Here is an 18,191-nt window from a genome sequence, read left to right as displayed (position 1 = left end):
CTCTATCTATCTATCTATCTATCTATCTATTTATCTATCCCTCTATCTATCTATCCATCTATCTATCCCTCTATCTATCTATCTATCCCTCTATCTATCTATCTATCTATCTATCTATCTATCTATCTATCTATCTATCTATCTATCTATCCCTCTATCTATCTATCTATCCCTCTATCTATCTATCTATCTATCTATCTATTTATCTATCCCTCTATCTATCTATCTATCTATCTATCTCTCTCTACATATATATATATATATATATATCAGCACGTAGATAATGGACATATTTATATCTAGATATTTTTCCTGTATGTATTTTATTTTTTTTTTTCTTCTAAACCTGAAATGAAGCCTTTTGCGTTGGCTCCAGGCAGTGTAATACGCATTTGTATCGCTAGGTGGCAGTGTTCGATTACTGCTCAGCTGTCGTTAGCTATGCGTACACTAAGGAATTGTGCGCTTTCTCGCTTGTTACGTTGGATGACTCGCCTCCCCTCCCCCTGCTGGGGAAGTCCCTGATTGTTGTTTACGTTTACACGTGGTAGCAGCAGCTGTGTCCTGTGCTGTGATAGGGCGGATGCTGTGCTGCCCTTTAATGACGCAGCCCCCTCTGGCGCAGGAATGTGAGTATGGTTTTTCCGTGCAGAGGCGGAGCTGGTTTCACATCAGTGTGTTTTTGCCTTGAGACTGAAAAACGCAAACTGTATGTGACTGGATCCTGTTGAATTTGAGTTGAGTCACGTGGTCGGGAATGAGCTGAATAGGGCTGGGCTGGCATTAAAGGGAACCTGTCAGCAGATATTTCGCCCAAAACCTGAAAGCTTCCCCCTCTGCAGCTCCTGGGCTGCATTCTAGAAAGGTCCCTGTTATTATTGTGCCCCATGTGAGACCAAAAAAAAGAGTTTATAAAGTTCTACCTTTTTGTATTCAGATTCTGTAAATGTGATGCGGGGGCGGGCTCTCTGCCGTCCGTCCCAGTCTCACGGGACTGAGCAGTGTGACCGCGGCGTGATAGGGGTGTGTTCAAAATACTATCACGTGACAAAAGGGACGTCATCCCTGGAAGCAGCCCATACAGTCTAGCACTACCCTGAGCACTGACCGCTGGTGAGGTTTGCGCGCTCACGAGATTATGGGCGGGTACTTGCTGATAACAATCACAGCCCCGCCCATAATCACTTTCCTGCGCACACGTCACCAGCGGTCACACTGCTCAGTCCCGTGAGACTGGCACTGGGCATGCGTGGGGATGGCTGGAGCAGTGGGCGGTGCATCAGCTATGGAAAGGAGCGATGGGGGCGGCGTACAGGACCAGGGGGCAGAATAGCGGATGGCAGAGAGCCCGCCCCCGTGTCACATTTACAGAAATTTCTGCTGACAGGTTCCCTTTAAAGTTGTGATCGGGAGTGAGCTGAATCTGCCATGACAGCGTGGATGCAGCTCTGGACGTGAGTGAGAGTGTGCGTAAGTGGTTTAAGTGTGAGTGAGTGTAAGTGAGAGTGACAGAGAGTGTGAGTGTGAGAGTGATATTCAGGCCATGTTCTATACAGCAAACAGGATTCTTCCTGCCGCATACAACCGCAACTGTTAAAACCGAATCCGGCGCCCATTGAAATACATTGCAGCTACTGCCGCAATGTACAGGATCCCGTGACTTGCAGTTTTTGGACGGAGGTGAAAAACGCAACAAGCTGCGTTTTTGATAAAAGGTAAAAAACTGCAAGTCACCGGATCCTGACACTACTGCATGCAAACGCATGTTGTCGCAAGTCCATTGACATTGCATTGAGCTGACAACGGAACCTGTAAGATGCGTTTTGCATTTTTTTGCCGACTGACAAAAAAATGCCGACGTGAAACCAGCCTTAGGCTATGTGCACACACTGCGTTTTTTTGACGCTGCGTTTTTGTGCGTTTTTGGCTGTTAAAAACGCACCCGCTGCAAAAAAAACGCGTGCGTTTTTACCGCGATTTGGTGCGTTTTTGGCTGTTTTGCTACGTTTTTAATCTCTGCGTTTTTCCAATGCATTGCATGGGGGGAAAACGCAGGAAAGAACTGACATGTCCATTTTTTTTTTTAAGCTCAAAAACGCAGCTTAAAAAAAAAGTTGTGTGCGGACAGCAAAAATGAAAACTCATAAACTTTGCTGGGGAAGAAAAGTCATGCAGTTTTGAGGCCAAAAACGCACCCGAAAAACGTGCAAAAACGCCGCGAAAAACGCACTGTGCGCACATAGCCTTAAGGGTAACCAGGGCCCCGGGCTGTTCTGGATCTATGCACCCCCCATCCCTAAACATGGGTAATGTGACGGGTCCATCATCTTACACCTGAAACAGATAATTTCTGAATAGTTGCCCAAACTATAACCTTAAAAACATCCGCTAATCTAATAAATATACCCTTCAGTTTATAAAAAAACGACCAAGGCATAGGATTGAACAGTCCAACTTTAACCCCTTCAGCCCCCAGGCATTTTGCGTTTTTCCGAGGTTTTTCTTCCCTCTCTTTCTTCCGAGAGCCTTAACTTTTTTTATTTTTCCGTCAATCTTGCCATATGAGGGCTTGTTTTTTGCAAATCGAGTTTTAGTTTTAAATGCGCATATACATCTCGCTGCCAGATTTTGGCAGCAAGATGTAAGGGGTTAATATTCGCGGGTGGAAGCGATTCCACTCGAGACTAGCAGGCACACATATCAGCTGTTTTCAACAGCTAACAAGTGCGCGGATCGCTGTGACCTGCCCACGGCAGGGGGCGGGGATTAACTGCACACGATCCATGGCGTACCCAGCATGTCATGGGGCGTTAAGGGGTTAATCTGTAAACAAGACTTGCCAATTTTCACAAGTTTTTCATATAGAACAGGGGTCTCAAACTCAGATGGCTGCATGGGCCGCATATAGAAAAAAAAATTGAGAGGGGCCGCATTATTTGCAGGATAAAGTGAACATTTTTAATGATTCCATGGGGTTTTTTCTATACATCTTTGGATCACTTTTTTCTTAACTTATTTTATTAGAAAAAACCTGCACTTTTTTGTTTAGTTAAGGCTATGTGCGCACGTAGCGTTTGTCCCTGCAGAAATTTCTGCAGCGATTTGAACAGCACACGTGCGCTTCATATCGCTGCAGAAAGAGTCCGTAATGGAAAAAAAAGCCGATTCCATGCGCTCTGAGTGCAGCCCCTCCATAGACAGAGTGGGGGCTGCATGCAGAGCGCAGGAAAGAAGTGACATGTCACTTCTTAGAATGCGCGCTTCGGGCAGCAGCCGAAGCGCTGCGCTCTAAGACGCCACGTGCGCACGGCCCCTGCACAATCTCCATAGATTATGCTGGGGATGCAGGACGCATGCAGTTACGCTGCAGTGCACATCGCAGCGTAACTGCATGTAAATACGCAACGTGCGCACATAGCCTAAGTGTATATATAAAATTATTTTTAAATGGCAAAAAAAAATTCATTATTTTGATTTTTTTTTTTTTTCATTTTACCACCTTGTAATATTGTTTTACAGTTAGCAGCATCATATAGTAATCTCGGCCAACATCTTGTAGTAATGTGCCCATGCTGCAGTAATGTCCCCATCCGTGTGCCCTGTAGTAAGGTGCTCAGCCTTGTGGTATTGTTCCAGTAGTTTTGTGCCCATCCTCGTAGTATTGTTCCAGTAGTTTTGTGCCCATCCTTGTACTAGTGTGCCCAGTACCTTTGTGCTCATTCTTGTCATATTGTGCCAGTAATGTTGTGCACCCATACACACACACACACACACACACACAGCGAGGAGACCGCAGCACTCCAAACCCTGATCACGGGCAGCTTAGGACACCACAGCTACCCGTGCCCGCGATCAGGGTTCAGAGCGCTGCAGTCTCCTAAGGAGGAGACTTGTGGCCCCGCAAGTCAGGACCCGACGCGTCGCAGAAGGTCCTGATCGTGAGTATGTACCTGCTTGTTGAGGCCCGTGACTATCGCGGCCCTATGCCCGCTGCCAGCAGGACTTTACTACAATTGAATTATTTGCGGTGCCGCGTGCGCAAAGCAGATGGCCGCTTCCCACCAATCAGATGCAAGGATGGATGTAATCTAGCAACGTCATTAGTTGCATGTGAAAGGCGGGCAGCGGTCATTGATATAGTGCTGATAGCTCGTCTGCGCTGCACCGCAAATGATTTTATTGCAGTAAAGTCGTGTCAAAGCCGATCTTGGGCATAGAGCTGCGATCATCACGGGGTCTGTGGGCTGCAACAAGGAGCCCCGGGGGCTGCATTTGGCCTGCGGGCCGCGAGTTTGAGACCTCTGATATAGAAAGTGCTACACAATATGGTGGAAAACTGCTGGGGAGTTTCAGCTCTCCATTCCCAATTTATACATACACAGTGTGCTGGGGTGTTTCACCCATCTATACATACACAGTGTGCAGGGGCGTTTCACCCATCTATACATACACAGTGTGCTGGGGCGTTTCACCCATCTATACATACGCAGTGTGCTGGGGCGTTTCACCCATCTATACATACGCAGTGTGCTGGGGCGTTTCACCCATCTATACATACGCAGTGTGCTGGGGCGTTTCACCCATCTATACATACGCAGTGTGCTGGGGCGTTTCACCCATCTATACATACACAGTGTGCTGGGGCGTTTCACCCATCTATACATACGCAGTGTGCTGGGGCGTTTCACCCATCTATACATACGCAGTGTGCTGGGGCGTTTCACCCATCTATACATACGCAGTGTGCTGGGGCGTTTCACCCATCTATACATACGCAGTGTGCTGGGGCGTTTCACCCATCTATACATACGCAGTGTGCTGGGGCGTTTCACCCATCTATACATACGCAGTGTGCTGGGGCGTTTCACCCATCTATACATACGCAGTGTGCTGGGGCGTTTCACCCATCTATACATACACAGTGTGCTGGGGCGTTTCACCCATCTATACATACACAGTGTGCTGGGGCGTTTCACCCATCTATACATACGCAGTGTGCTGGGGCGTTTCACCCATCTATACATACACAGTGTGCTGGGGCGTTTCACCCATCTATACATACACAGTGTGCTGGGGCGTTTCACCCATCTATACATACAGTGTGCTGGGGTGTTTCACCCATCTATACATACACAGTGTGCTGGAGCGTTTCACCCATCTATACATACACAGTGTGCTGGGGCGTTTCACCCATCTATACATACACAGTGTGCTGGGGCGTTTCACCCATCTATACATACGCAGTGTGCTGGGGCGTTTCACCCATCTATACATACACAGTGTGCTGGGGCGTTTCACCCATCTATACATACACAGTGTGCTGGGGCGTTTCACCCATCTATACATACAGTGTGCTGGGGTGTTTCACCCATCTATACATACACAGTGTGCTGGAGCGTTTCACCCATCTATACATACACAGTGTGCTGGAGCGTTTCACCCATCTATACATACACAGTGTGCTGGAGCGTTTCACCCATCTATACATACACAGTGTGCTGGAGCGTTTCACCCATCTATACATACACAGTGTATGGATTGGGAATGGAGGAGCGAAACTACATAGATCAGATTCCCCAGAACACTTTGATAGAAGACCCCCTCGTCCCCACCTTATAATAAATTACAATCCCCCCTTTCACATAGTGTGCCGCCGCTGCCTGCTTCTAGAGTACAGGTCGTCAGGCACCTCCAGAGAACAGGTCACCGCAGAGGTGTTTCCAGGTTTTCTGGCACCTGGGGCAAGAATTCTGTTTGCCCCCCCTTCCCCTTTGCAGTTTGGTTAGTCGTCATGTTACTGCTCGTGATTTGTACGATTACTCATGGACAGAGGAGCCGCTCTTCCTAATTCTCTCAATGTTCAATAAAAAACAGAAAAGTAGAAAGACAAGCGAATTGTCACATGACTAAATATGAAAATTGCATGTGAGTGGAACAGACATGTGATGACTGCTAGAGCCAGAATGAAGAGCTGAATCCTGACAGTGAGTACATTACATGCTGTTAGGATTAGACTACAGGGCTTACTTTTATAATTAAAGGGGTTGTCCAGGTTTACAGTTAAAGTCTGCAGTCACTCCAGGTGACTGCAGACTTCTCGATTCCCACAACGCATGCTCTGCACACTTAGGCTGCTTTCACACCTCTTGTTTTAGCAGAGGCGGCCGATCTGGCTCTAAAACCTATGCAACGGATGTGGCGACAAAACCGCATCCTTTGCATAAGTTTTTTACATGTGGCCCGTCCGGTTTTGCCGCTTGTGGCAGGTTACTGAGCATGCGCAGTGGAAAAAAACGCATGCGGCGGCCGAATGCGGTGTTTGCCGCAGGATGCCGCATCCGGCGTCCAAAGGCATGCATTGCAAATCGTGCTGCATCAGCCAGATGCAGCGCGATGCATTTTTTTTTTTGCCGGCCAAAAAACCGTGCCAGGCAACGTTCCATCTGGTCGCCGCATCGGCTAAATCTGCCGCATGCGGCAAAAACGGACGTAACGCAAGCCCATGCAGCACAATACGGCACTAATGTAAGTCTATGCAAAAAAAAAAACGCAACCGGCGGCAAAAAAAAAAGGTTGCATTTTTTCTTCAAAGCGCCGGATTGTGCCGCACAGGAAAAACCAGATGTGTGAAAGCAGCCTTAGGATTCTTCCATGCCGGAGGCAAGAATGGACGATCATGTGAGCTCAAGTATGCCGGGTACTGCACATCCGCCTCATTGAGTTGAATAGGAATGGATGTGCAGTACGCAGCCGTGGCCACGATCAGAAAACGGAGCCGATCCGGATTTGAGCATTTCCGGCCACCTGCTGTTGCCGCCAGTAACTGGAACAGCCGATTGGCTGGCAGGCCAGACCCTGTATTTTTAGACATTGATGGCCTATCCTAAGGATAGGTCATCAATGTTAAAGTAATGAACAACCTCTTTACTATAGAAACGTACAGTGCCTACAAGTAGTCTTCAACCCCCTGCAGATTTAGAAGGTTTGATAAGATGCAAATAAGTTAGAGCCTGCAAACTTCAAACAAGGGCAGGATTTATTAACAGATGCATAAATCTTACAAACCAACAAGTTATGTTGCTCAGTTAAATTTTAATAAATTTTCAACATAAAAGTGTGGGTCAATTATTATTCAACCCCTAGGTTTAATATTTTGTGGAATAACCCTTGTTTGCAACTACAGCTAATAATCGTCTTTTATAAGACCTGATCAGGCCGGCACAGGTCTCTGGAGTTATCTTGGCCCACTCCTCCATGCAGATCTTCTCCAAGTTATCTAGGTTCTTTGGGTGTCTCATGTGGACATTAATCTTGAGCTCCTTCCACAAGTTTTCAATTGGGTTAAGGTCAGGAGACTGACTAGGCCACTGCAACACCTTGATTTTTTCCCTCTTGAACCAGGCCTTGGTTTTCTTGGCTGTGTGCTTTGGGTCGTTGTCTTGTTGGAAGATGAAATGACGACCCATCTTAAGATCCTTGATGGAGGAGCGGAGGTTCTTGGCCAAAATCTCCAGGTAGGCCGTGCTATCCATCTTCCCATGGATGCGGACCAGATGGCCAGGCCCCTTGGCTGAGAAACAGCCCCACAGCATGATGCTGCTACCACCATGCTTGACTGTAGGGATGGTATTCTTGGGGTCGTATGCAGTGCCATCCAGTCTCCAAACATCACGTGTGTGGTTGGCACCAAAGATCTCGATCTTGGTCTCATCAGACCAGAGAACCTTGAACCGGTCTGTCTCAGAGTCCTCCAAGTGATCATGAGCAAACTGTAGACGAGCCTTGACATGACGCTTTGAAAGTAAAGGTACCTTACGGGCTCGTCTGGAACGGAGACCATTGCGGTGGAGTACGTTACTTATGGTATTGACTGAAACCAATGTCCCCACTGCCATGAGATCTTCCCGGAGCTCCTTCCTTGTTGTCCTTGGGTTAGCCTTGACTCTTCGGACAAGCCTGGCCTCGGCACGGGTGGAAACTTTCAAAGGCTGTCCAGGCCGTGGAAGGCTAACAGTAGTTCCATAAGTCTTCCACTTCCGGATGATGCTCCCAACAGTGGAGACAGGTAGGCCCAACTCCTTGGAAAGGGTTTTGTACCCCTTGCCAGCCTTGTGACCCTCAACTATCTTGTCTCTGATGGCCTTGGAATGCTCCTTTGTCTTTCCCATGTTGACCAAGTATGAGTGCTGTTCACAAGTTTGGGGAGGGTCTTAATTAGTCAGAAAAGGCTGGAAAAAGAGATAATTAATCCAAACATGTGAAGCTCATTGTTCTTTGTGCCTGAAATACTTCTTAATACTTTAGGGGAACCAAACAGAATTCTGGTGGTTTGAGGGGTTGAATAATAAATGACCCTCTGAATAAACTTTTCACAATTTAAAAAAAAAAATAAAAAACGAAATAACATTCTTTTTTGCTGCATTTCACACTTCCAGGCTGATCTACAGTCCAAATGTCACAATGCCAAGTTAATTCCGAATGTGTAAACCTGCTAAATCTGCAGGGGGTTGAATACTACTTGTAGGCACTGTATAACACAATTGTCAGGGAAAGGGGGGAGAAAGAGGAAGGAACACCCCCCTTTCCACCGACCGAGCACATGACTCTCTCTCTAGCGCCCCTCTTATAGTCAGGCCAATTGTGGAATTTCCGGACTATAAGCAAGGAGGCCGTTATTTTACTATGCCTATGATTGCAGGGTTCCCCATGAGAGTAAGGTAAGGTATATATTCCCCCGACTCTTGCGAGCGGAATATATCTAATCCTCCCCAGATCTCACTGGTCGACCCACAATGATCCTTGGCATAAATTTGCTGCCACCAATTGAGTACAATAACTATTAAGCCGAGCGCACGGGCATGTTATTCAGAGATCGAGATAAAAGAAACAGCTCAAGATTAAATTATATTTTTATATATATATATATCTCAGAGTACATTTTCAGGTAAGTTATGGATCACAAGCAGGCATACAGATGTATCAATTACCTTAGGGTTGAGGGTTTGGCCCATGCAGGGGGATACTGTGTGGGGCCAGGGACATTTCAGGTATCCTCCACTACATGAATGAAGCATGTGACCCCCAGAAGAAATACAGTGCGCAGACCGCTGCACTTAACTTTTATCTTTTCTGTCTTGTGCTCATACGGCCCCCCCCTCGTGACATCATCGTGGCTGGGAATTCCCTCCCCCTGCTGCTGGCTGAGAATAATCTAACGTTATATTTGCCTTCATAGCTCTGCCCCTGAGCTTCTCACACGGAAGATATGACCATCATTTTTGTTGTTGTGAATTGATCTCCATTTTGATAGGAAATATGAGAATCCTGTGGCCAGTTATTGAGGGCTACACACATCATACAATTTTGCCGAAATGTGTGTTACATGCATCTGGCCCTCAGGAATATGAAAATATGCCTGTCTTGTTTGTGGGGACGATGTACCCGCAAATATCGAAACTCTTCTGACTGCTCTGAATCGCCTGGAGGAGATGATGTGTTATAGGTTATAAACCATGTGTTAGGTTATAAACCTGGAGCTCCCCTCCCACCTCCTGTGTAGGACAATTCACTCTGCAAGGGATGTGCTGGCTCAAGAGCTGTCCTAATTGGATTTCGACACCTTGAGTTTTACATTTGCTGGGTCTCCAAGTAGCAGGAAGGGAGGGGCTAACATCACAGAGAAGCTGACTGACATGAATAAATGTCATAATTCTCATATCTCAGGATGTCCCTCATAACAATCTTCCAAGTTATGAATTTTTACTGGTGTACAAGATCAAAAATAATAACAGCACAGGTATACAATCACCAGAACCATCAGAGGTACAGAAATACAAAGCTAGAACCACAGCACTGCAGAAACAAAGCAGCACAACCACCAGCAGAAAAGAAATTCATCATCAGAATCCTTAGCAGTACAGAAATTCCCCACCAGAAGTACAGAAATTCCCCACCAGAACCACCAGCAGTACAGAAATTCCCTCGAGAACCACCAGCAGTACAGAAATTCCACACCAGAACCACCAGCAGTACAGAAATTCCCCACCAAGTGCCACATGCAGTACATAAATTAATTATCAAAACCACCGGTACAGAAATTCATTTTCAAAACAACCAGCAGAACAGAAATTCCTCACCATAACCACCAGCAGTACAGAAATACATCCATTTAACCCCATTAGTACAGATACACAGCATTAAAACCCTTATCAATACAGAAATACATCAGCAGAAATACCATCAGTATATGGTACATCAATTGTAATGTCAGGTCAGTCTCATATACATTTGTATTGCATGAACCTACAACCTTCAGTACATGCTTAACAATGTTAAGGAAATACTGGGAGTTATCAGTTATCAGACTGTGGACTAAACAGGAACCACAGTAATGTTGAGAAATAGTCAGTATCATTAATCATTTACATCCAGGTACCTTATAGATGACGTTGTCTGTGACCTGAGTCATTCTTTTCTTTATCTTCTATAAACGCCATGATGACGTTTCACATTCACAGCTCATCTCTGCAGACTTCCATCTTCTCCACATTTCTGCAGCAGATCTTGGCACGATACCCTTAAAAATAGCAGAATTATTGTAGTACTCCTATGTAAAAATATCTGCTCTTCACTGTGTGCCTGAGTAAATATAGTAATTATCCCTCACTCTGGTCTCTGCAACAAATTATGAGGCGCACACACTGTCCCTCTAATAGTGCATGCCCTCCACACTACCCTCTCCTTTCCATACTGAGACCCCTCTTCACACTGTCCTCTACACTCTGTCCCCAATATGCTGCCCAGTCTTTACACTGTGCCCCCTCATCATACACCCCTTCTCACTATGGCCTCACAATGTGTCCCCCCCCCCCCATGCTGCCCCCTCTCCAAACCTCCCCACTACCCAGTCTCTATTTTGTGCCCCTCACATTTTTTTCATCCCATACTCTCTCCTCCCTACCTCCACACTCATTCCCCCTCACTCCCCATACTGTGTCTGCGCCCATTCTGCCAGTTTGCTCCCCAGTGTTCTCAAAATTACTCCCTCGCTCACATACAGTCCTGAAACTCCCCATATGGTGTCCCCAAAATTTCTTTCCCCTGTTTACTCCCCATACTGTATTCATATGCTTCTCATACTATGTCTGTATATATTCCCCTTCACCCTCTCTCCCCATGCTGTCTGTATACATTCCTTCTTGCTTCCCAGACACTTACGGTGTCTAAATACATCCCCCTTCCACACCCTCCTTATATTGTGCTGAAATATATACAGTGCCTACAAGTAGTATTCAACCCCCTGCAGATTTAGCAGGTTTACACATTCGGAATTGTGACATTTGGACTGTAGATCAGCCTGGAAGTGTGAAATGCACTGCAGCAAAAAAGAATGTTATTTCTTTTTTTTTTTTTTTTAAATTGTGAAAAGTTTATTCAGAGGGTCATTTATTATTCAACCCCTCAAACCACCAGAATTCTGTTTGGTTCCCCTAAAGTATTAAGAATTATTTCAGGCACAAAGAACAATGAGCTTCACATGTTTGGATTAATTATCTCTTTTTCCAGCCTTTTCTGACTAATTAAGACCCTCCCCAAACTTGTGAACACCACTCATACTTGGTCATCATGGGAAAGACAAAGGAGCATTCCAAGGCCATCAGAGACAAGATCGTGGAGGGTCACAAGGCTGGCAAGGGGTACAAAACCCTTTCCAAGGAGTTGGGCCTACCTGTCTCCACTGTTGGGAGCATCATCCGGAAGTGGAAGGCTTATGGAACTACTGTTAGCCTTCCACGGCCTGGACAGCCTTTGAAAGTTTCCACCCGTGTCGAGGCCAGGCTTGTCCAAAGAGTCAAGGCTAACCCAAGGAAGGAGCTCCGGGAAGATCTCATGGCAGTGGGGACATTGGTTTCAGTCAATACCATAAGTAACGTACTCCACCGCAATGGTCTTCGTTCCAGACGAGCCCGTAAGGTACCTTTACTTTCAAAGCGTCATGTCAAGGCTCGTCTACAGTTTGCTCATGATCACTTGGAGGACTCTGAGACAGACTGGTTCAAGGTTCTCTGGTCTGATGAGACCAAGATCGAGATCTTTGGTGCCAACCACACACGTGACGTTTGGAGACTGGATGGCACTGCATACGACCCCAAGAATACCATCCCTACAGTCAAGCATGGTGGTGGCAGCATCATGCTGTGGGGCTGTTTCTCAGCCAAGGGGCCTGGCCATCTGGTCCGCATCCATGGGAAGATGGATAGCACGGCCTACCTGGAAATTTTGGCCAAGAACCTCCGCTCCTCCATCAAGGATCTTAAGATGGGTCGTCATTTCATCTTCCAACAAGACAACGACCCAAAGCACACAGCCAAGAAAACCAAGGCCTGGTTCAAGAGGGAAAAAATCAAGGTGTTGCAGTGGCCTAGTCAGTCTCCTGACCTTAACCCAATTGAAAACTTGTGGAAGGAGCTCAAGATTAAAGTCCACATGAGACACCCAAAGAACCATGATAACTTGGAGAAGATCTGCATGGAGGAGTGGGCCAAGATAACTCCAGAGACCTGTGCCGGCCTGATCAGGTCTTATAAAAGATGATTATTAGCTGTAATTGCAAACAAGGGTTATTCCACAAAATATTAAACCTAGGGGTTGAATAATAATTGACCCACACTTTTATGTTGAAAATTTGTTAAAATTTAACTGAGCAACATAACTTGTTGGTTTGTAAGATTTATGCATCTGTTAATAAATCCTGCTCTTGTTTGAAGTTTGCAGGCTCTAACTTATTTGCATGTTATCAAACCTGCTAGATCTGCAGGGGGTTGAAGACTACTTGTAGGCACTGTACATCCCCCTTCCCCATTCTCACTTATCCCCATACTGTGTCGCCATATATACATTCTCCTTTCCCATCCTCTTTTTGCATACCGTGGCCACATATACCTTCCGCCCCTTACCCTCTCGCCTCATATTGTGTCCCTATATACTTCCCACACTAGAAAATGATGGAGGGCACTCATTTCACCTCGGGGATCACCTCGGCACAATAAACATGAGGCTGGCAGGAAAAGGTTGGGCTCACCATATTAAGTAGTGCGTATAACAAATTTTATTACAACAGTCAAAAAATACAAAACCTGTAGCAGACAATTTAAAAACTTAAAAAAACAAACATATGTATAGACTGCTAATGGTATGAACACTATATATACATATATATATACAGTACAGACCAAAAGTTTGGACACACCTTCTCATTCAAAGAGTTTTCTTTATTTTCAGGACTCTGAAAATTGTAGATTCACATTGAAGACATCAAAACTATGAATATAGTGTGTTCACCCATATCCTGTCCACCGCCATTACCTTGATAACGGCGGCAGCTATAGGCATAGAAAATGGTGTCTAGGTATAGTAACGTAGCCATGCGCTACGCAATGAAACCACCTATAGCCACCTCCTGGTGGAAAAAACAAATTTTTATCTCAAAAACGGAACGAGATAGAAAAAAAAAGTGAAATAAAAAATTGTAGAGCATCATCAATTGAATACGTGACCTGCATTCAATATTTTTTGGGGGGGGGGTCATGGGTTTCATATCATAGCATTTTTGTATGCAAGGTGTCGATTCAGATTGAACAGCCCAAGGCCATTTAACCCTTCAAATACACCTGTTACCTATTCAAATCTGTGAAAATTGGCTCTGACCAATTTGATGCCAGGTCTGATGCCCAGAACCCCTTTGGGCCAGGCTGAAGTCACTTGAATTTGATTGGGGCATCACTAGATGTGCAATTGTGGTGTTAGATCAGTGGCCCAAAGCCATTTAACCCTTTCACTAACTTCGGTGCCCACTTTTTATACCCATTTTTTTGCCAGTTTTATAATTTTCGCAGCTGATTTTAAGTGTATTTATATTAGGACACATCAGTGCATTGTATTTTATTATTGTGATTTGTTATTTTTGTTGTTAAACCTGTAAAAAACGGAAAATACTAAATTACCGAATAAGAAACTGCCGAATAAGAAACCAACTTTAGCATCGACTCACTCAGGTAGTGCCTGCATGTGTGCGGTGATGATGGAGGCAGTAGTGTCAGTGTGTGCGGTGATGATGGGGGCGGTAGTGCCGGTGTGTGTGCGGTGATGGGGTCTCTCTCTCCCCTTTGGCATGAAGAAAAAAGTTGGATCCGTTTTTTGCTGGATCCGTCGCATCAGTTTTTACACAATCTGCGACAGATCCGTTGCATCAGGCACAAACCGGATGTCTGAAAGTAGCCTAAGTTCACACTTCCGTTTTTTTTGCATCAGTCACAATCCGTCGTCTTGAGGAAATACGGTATCCTGGAATATATTTTGCAGGATTCTGTTTTTTCCCCCATTGACTTTTATTACCGATGGATTGCAACTGATGGCCTTGCGTTGCATCCGTCGTGGAGTGACTGACCACCGGGCGGAAGTAACGCACAATGCAACTTTTCTGTGCGGCAAAAAAACTTTCGGCATCCATCATGTGTTATAATGGTAGCCTACGGGTGGCGGAATTCAGCAGAATCCGTTAAATGACATTCCGGTGACGGTTCGTCTTTTAGCAATCGAGAATGCTCAGCAGACACGGGGGTCAGTGGGTGCTCTCGTCCGCTGATCCGGCCGCCTTTAGAAAGACAGCATGGCCCAGGGCTCATCCCAACTAAACGCCGGCCTCCTTAACCGTGGGCGGAACACTAAGACAACAAAGGGTGAGAGGATCACAATATTAAGACTTTATTGGATCCCCAAACAATTAACGGCACATAGCATATAACCAGCAAAACACACAAATGTAACAGGCAACAGAGTCTCACCCTTCCGCTGGCTCACCAGGGATTAGATTGTTCATGCATCGGGGTTTCCAGGGCCAGCTACTCCAAGAAAAGAATAGTGGCAAGCATAGGAAGCTTACTGAGCACAGCAAAGTCTGTAGCCAGGTGACCAAATTGTCCCAACCTGGGTTTCTTTCTTAAGTAGACTCTGGTATGATGATGTGATATAATCCTGGCAGCCGAAGTCGAAATCCCTAGACTGCGGTTATGGTCTCCAATCGAAATCGGAGCCCCTAGATTGAAGCCATGTAGGCAAGTGATCCTCTAGTCGGAGCCAAAGTCCCTAGACCGAGTCCACAAGGCATCCTGGTTCAGGTATGGTTTGCTAATCGGATCCGCAGATCCTAGATTGGTAGCATGTAGCAAGAGTCTCCCTGGGCAATGGACAGTTTTCCTTCTTATACTCCCGAGCTCTCCATTCAGACCATTTGGGGTCTTCATGACTGGTGGATAAGACTGGGCTCTTATTGGCTAGATTTCAAGCCATATACAAAATATCTCAGTAATAATGGTCAATGGCAGAGACAGCTAAGGGCTGGTTCACACTAAGCGACAGCGACAACGAGGTCGCTGTTACGTCACCATTTTCTGTGACGTAACAGCGACCTTGTAAGTCGCTGTTATGATCGCTGCTTAGCTGTCAAACACAGCAGCCGAAGCAGCGATCATAACCGCGAGAGCAGGGAGCCGCGCACACTGCTTAGCGCTGGCTCCTTGCTCTCCTAGCTACAGTACACATCGGGTTAATTAACCCGATGTGTACTGCAGCTACATGTGCAGAGAGCCGGAGCCGGCAGCACAGGCAGCGTGAGAGCTGCGGAGGCTGGTAACGAAGGTAAATATCGGGTAACCACCTTGGTTGCCCGATGTTTATCTTGGTTGCAGCTTACCGCAGCTGCCAGATGCCGGCTCCTGCTCCCTGCTCGCCTCATTTCGTCGCTCTCTCGCTGTCACACACAGCGATCTGTGTGTCACAGCGGGAGAGCGCCTTTGAAGAAAACGAACCAGGGCTGTGTGTAACGAGCAGCGATCTCGCAGCAGGGGCCAGATCGCTGCTCAGTGTCACACACAGCGAGATCGCTAATGAGGTCACTGTTGCGTCACCAAAACCGTGCCGTAGCAGCGATTTCGGTAGCGATCTCGCTATGTGTGAAGCACCCCTAAGTTAAATCACATTCAGCCAACACATTGTAATACAATGGGTATCTGGCCTTCAGTGGCCAAAACAATTACGAGTCAACAAAAACTTCAATACTAAACTCCCAAGAGTCTTGTAGAACAATGAAGGATTATCCCCCATCTATAAACAAACTGTCTTCATGTCTGGCTGAATGTTAAGAAAGTTAACCCATACTAGACACTGAGAGTCCATGTCGTCACACTCAGATGTGTAAATTCCTTTTTCGTTAGAAAATGTCTCTCTCGCTCTGACTGTTGGTCTCTCTCTTTGTCGGTCAGTCGTTCTGTGTCTCTGTTGATGTCTGACTGTCACTCTCTCTCTGTGTCTCTCTCTCTCTGTGTGTTTGTGTCTCTCTGTGTGTTTGTGTCTCTCTGTGTGTCTCTCTCTCTGTCGGTCTCTCTCTCTGTCGGTCTCTCTCTCTGTCGGTCTCTCTCTCTGTCGGTCTCTCTCTGTCGGTCTCTCTCTCTGTCGTCTCTCTTTCTCTGTCGGTCTCTCTCTCTCTGTCGGTCGGTCTCACCCACTCTCTCCTAGTCACCGATCACCGGCGCGGCGCTGCATGGCTGTCACAAAGCTCCCGCGGCTTCTCCTGCTTTGAAAATGCCAGCCGCTCATTATTCCATCTTGTAGTCACTGCTTCCCCTGCCCACCGGCGCTTATGATTGGTTGCATTCAGACGAGCCACCACGCTGAGTGAAAGCTGTCTTGCTGCAACCAATCACAGCTGCCGTTGGGCGGGTCTATATCGTGTAGTAAAATAAATAATTTTAAACAACAACGTGCGGTCCCCCCCAATTTTGGTACCAGCCAAGGTAAAGCCACATGGCTGAGGGCTGGTATTCTCAGGATGGGGAGCCTCATGTTATTGAGAGCCCCCCAGCCTAAAAATATCAGCCAGCAGCCGCCCGGAAATACCGCATCCATTAGATGCGATAGTCCCAAGACTCTACCCGGCTCATCCCGAATTGCCCTGATGTGGTGGCAATCGGGGTAATAAGGAGTTAATGGCAGCTCATAGGTGCCACTAAGTCCTAGGTTAATCATGGCAGGCGTCTATGAGACACCCCCCCCCATGATTAACCTGTAAGTGAAAGTAAATAAACACAAACACTGAAAAATCCTTTATTTGAAATAAAAGACAAAAAAAAACGTCTTTCACCACTTTATTAATCTTTAAACACCCCTCCAGGTCAGATGTAATCCACAGAGGTTTCACGACGAGACATCCAGCTGTGCTCCATAAAGCTGACAGGAGCGGCCGTAGAGCACGACTACTAACTGTGAGCTCCATGGAGCAACTGAAGCATGTCGCGCTGTCAGCGGTGACGTCACTCAGGTTACCCGAGGCCACAGCTGGATTCTCTTTGCCAGGTGCAAACTGCTGCAACCGATCTGTTTTTTTAACGGATCCGTCTTATCAGTTGTACCACAATCTCCAACGCATCCGTCACATCAGTCACAAAACGGATTGTGACTGATGGAAAAAGACGGAAGTGTGAAAGCAGCCAAAGGCTATGTTCGCGTGTTGTGTATTTCCATGCGTCCTGAGTCCCCAGCAAAGTCTATGAAGGTTGTGCATAATCCATTCGCATATTGCGTTTTAGAGCGTATCGATTTGCATGCTGAAATTTGTGGCCAAATCGCTGCGGTCAAAAAAGCAACGTCACTTCTTTTGTGCGCTTTGGATGCTGCTCCCACTCTGTCTATGGGAGAGGCAGCATCCTGAGCGCATGAAATCGGCATCAATTTGGCACTCACAATACGTCCATAACGCATCGTATCAGCTGCGTTTTGAAACACACATGCGCTGTCAAATTGCTGCAGAGTTTTCAGCAGTGACACTACGCAACATGCGCAAATGGCCTTACATACAGGGCTTTGTCCCGAGCCCCTCTGAGCACCTGACCTGCCATCGGCATTCTCTTAAGAGGAAGTAGAAAATGTTAGCAGGGCCACAATGTCTGCATAGGCCTGTGTCTCCCCAGCTGTTACCCCCCTAACAAATGCAAATGGGATAAAAAGGGATGAAAACACGGTACCTGCCCCAAATAGCCCGAGAGGCGACAAACAACCCCCTGCAGGCTCCAGCGAGGGCTACCAAACAATGGTCGCACACAGCAGATATTATATCTTACAAATTACATTAATCCCCC

General features: G+C 46.4%; 1 protein-coding gene across 1 annotated transcript in view; it reads left to right on the top strand.

Annotated features, from left to right (window-relative positions):
• Positions 1-524: 524 nt before the first annotated feature.
• Positions 525-18,191, top strand: part of LOC142258100 (uncharacterized) — a 41,783-nt gene continuing 24,116 nt past the window's right edge. Inside the window, exon 1 of the mRNA XM_075330567.1 lies at positions 525-629. The gene's annotated coding sequence lies outside the window, so the exon portion shown is untranslated. The remainder of the gene's footprint in view (positions 630-18,191) is intronic.

The sequence above is a fragment of the Anomaloglossus baeobatrachus genome, chromosome 12 (assembly GCF_048569485.1).
Source record: "Anomaloglossus baeobatrachus isolate aAnoBae1 chromosome 12, aAnoBae1.hap1, whole genome shotgun sequence".
NCBI classification, from domain to species: Eukaryota; Metazoa; Chordata; class Amphibia; order Anura; family Aromobatidae; genus Anomaloglossus; species Anomaloglossus baeobatrachus.
This window is presented reverse-complemented; position numbering and strand designations above follow the sequence as displayed.